Raw genomic sequence first — 2690 nt, forward strand, 5'->3', positions numbered from 1 at the left:
TTGAGTAGGATCGCGAAGGGGAGTGGATTGCTTAGGTCTTCACCTTCAACTATAGCGGGAAGCCATGAGTTAACTTGATGAGGATGCTACATGAGTTGCTCGGATATGGTGGACTGCTATGGTTTAGAAGAGATTAACTTGATGAGGATGCTACATGAGTTAGTCAATTATGACTGCCATTGAATAAATCATTCGTGGTTGAAGTAGACAATAAGAAAAGTTAATCTGGAAAGAATACGCATCTCCAAAACCTTAACTAATTATCCATCATTGCTTTTACACTAATATGGTATTTCGTTCTTTACTATTTCATCTATGCTTTCAAACAAACAACCATCTTTTCTAATCGCCTGACTAAGATTTACAAGGTAGCCATTGCTTGCTCAATCCGACAATCTCCGTGGGATTCGACCCTCACTCACCTGAGGTATTACTTAGACGACCACGTGCACTTGCCCGTTCAGTTGTGTGGAGTTCAATTTCGCGCACCAAGTTTTGGGCGCCGTTGCCAGGGATTGTTCTGAGATTGACAAACTACCAGACTATCTTGTTGCTTAGATTAGGTACTTTTTAAGGTTTATTTGCTCTTTTGTCTGTGTCTTTTGTTTTCTTTTTCAAAAATTTTTTTCAAAAACCTTTTCTTTTCTATGGTAACCTTTTTCCTTGTTTGAGTCTTGTGTCAGTTTTTAAGTTTGGTGTCCCTTCTTGTGTTCATCTTTTCTTTAAAATTTTTGAATTTGTTCTTGAGTGTTCTTCTTGGTATTCGAATTCTTCTTGTTGATTTCTTTGTTTGATCTTAAAATTTTTAAGTTTGGTGTCTTCTTGTATTTTTCTTTCAAATTTCGAAAATTAGTATCATTTAATCTTAAATTTTTAAGTTTAGTGTCTTTTAGTTGTTTTTCTTTTTCCTTAAATTTCGAAAATAAAAAAAAATTTTGCTTTTATCTTTCTTTAAATTTTCGAAAATCTTGCTATCTTATCTTATCTTGATTTAAAAATTTTAAGTTTGGTGTTTTCTTGTTAGTAAAGTTTAAATTTTGAATTTCAAATCTTATCTATTCAAGTGAATCTTTTTCAAATCTTTATCTTATCTTTTTATTTTTTTTTTAAATTTTAAAAATCCTATCTTATCTTACTTTAATTTCAAATTTTAATTCAATTTCAAAATTCAAAATATAAAATTCAAACTCCAAATTTCAAAATCAAATCTTTTTCAAAAATCAAATTTCAAATCTTATCTTTGCAAATCTTTTTCAAATCTTTATCATATCTTCTTGCTTTAAGTCCTATCTTATCCTATTTTTAATTTTAAAACTTTTAAATTTCAATTCTTTACCTTCTTTTAAAATTAAATTTCAAAATCAAATCTTTTAATTTGTTTTCAAATCTTGTTAGTTGGTTAGTTACTTGTTTTATCTTATTTTAATTTTGAAAGTTTGATATCTCTCTAATTCTTCTTTCTCTATCTTCTATTTTCAAAACATCATAACCACTTTCTCTCTCTTCTTTTTTGAAAATCTCATCTCTTCTTTCCCTCTCTATTTTCGAAAATATCTCCCATTTTCTCTCTATTAATTTTTGAAAACTCTTTTAACTTAAAAGATATTTTTCTTTTCTTTTCTTCTCTTCTAACCTTCTCAAAGCACCTCTATACTCTGACATAGAGAATCGTTTTCTTCTTTTCTTGTATTTTTTCTTCTTGTTTATGAGCAGGAACAGAGATAAAGAACCTCTCTTTGATCCTGACCTTGAACCTGAAAGGACTCTAAGGAGGCATTTACAACAAGTTTGAGCACAGCACTCCGGAGGAAACCTCACAGAGCTTTTTGAACAAGAAGCTGAAAATACAAACATGGCAGCCAATCCTAATGGTGGAGGAGACGCAAGGAAGGTCCTAGGTAACTTTACTGAACCCACTTCTAATATGGAAGAAGCATCTTTATACCTGCCATTGGTGTAAATAACTTTGAGCTGAAGCCTCAACTGGTCACTTTAGTTCAACAGAACTGCCAATTTCATAGACTTCCACAAGAAGATCCCAACAGATTCATCTCTGATTTCTTGCAGATCTGTGATACTGTCAAGACTAATGGAGTTGATCCTGAAATTTACAAGCTTATGCTTTTTCCCTTTGCTGTAAGGGACAGAGCTAGGTTATGGCTAGATCCTCAGCCTAAGGAAAGTCTAGACTCTTGGGAAAAGGTGGTCAATGCATTCTTGACCAAGTTCTTTCTACCTCAGAAGCTGAGCAAGCTTAGGGTGAAAGTTCAGAGTTTCGGGCAGATAAAGGGTGAATCCCTCTATGAAGCCTGGGAGCGGTACAAATAATTGATCAGAAAGTGCCCTCCTAACATGATTTCAGACTGGACCATGTTAGATATCTTCTATGATGGTCTTTTTGAGATGTCCAAGATAGCATTAGACCACTCTGCTGGTGGTTCACTCCACTTGAAGAAAATGCCTGAAGAGGCACAGGAACTCATTGACATGGTTGCTAACAACCAATTCATGTACACTTCTGAGAGAAATTCTGTAAATACTGGGGTAGCTCAAAAGAAAGGAGTCCTAGAGATTGACACTCTGAATGCCATATTGGCTCAGAACAAGATCCTGACCCAACAGGTCAACATGATCTCTCAATATTTGACTGGATCATAAGCTGCAACTGACAGCACTCAAGAAGCCTCCCA

At 34.0% G+C, this 2690-nt stretch overlaps 1 non-coding gene across 1 annotated transcript; it reads right to left on the bottom strand.

Moving 5' to 3' along the window:
* Positions 1-2250: 2250 nt before the first annotated feature.
* Positions 2251-2359, bottom strand: LOC112761093 (small nucleolar RNA R71). The gene has a single exon (XR_003181504.1). It is a non-coding gene; the product is annotated as a small nucleolar RNA R71 (small nucleolar RNA).
* Between the last annotated feature and the right edge of the window lie 331 nt (positions 2360-2690).

Source organism: Arachis hypogaea, chromosome 16 (genome assembly GCF_003086295.3).
Source record: "Arachis hypogaea cultivar Tifrunner chromosome 16, arahy.Tifrunner.gnm2.J5K5, whole genome shotgun sequence".
NCBI classification, from domain to species: domain Eukaryota; kingdom Viridiplantae; phylum Streptophyta; class Magnoliopsida; order Fabales; family Fabaceae; genus Arachis; species Arachis hypogaea.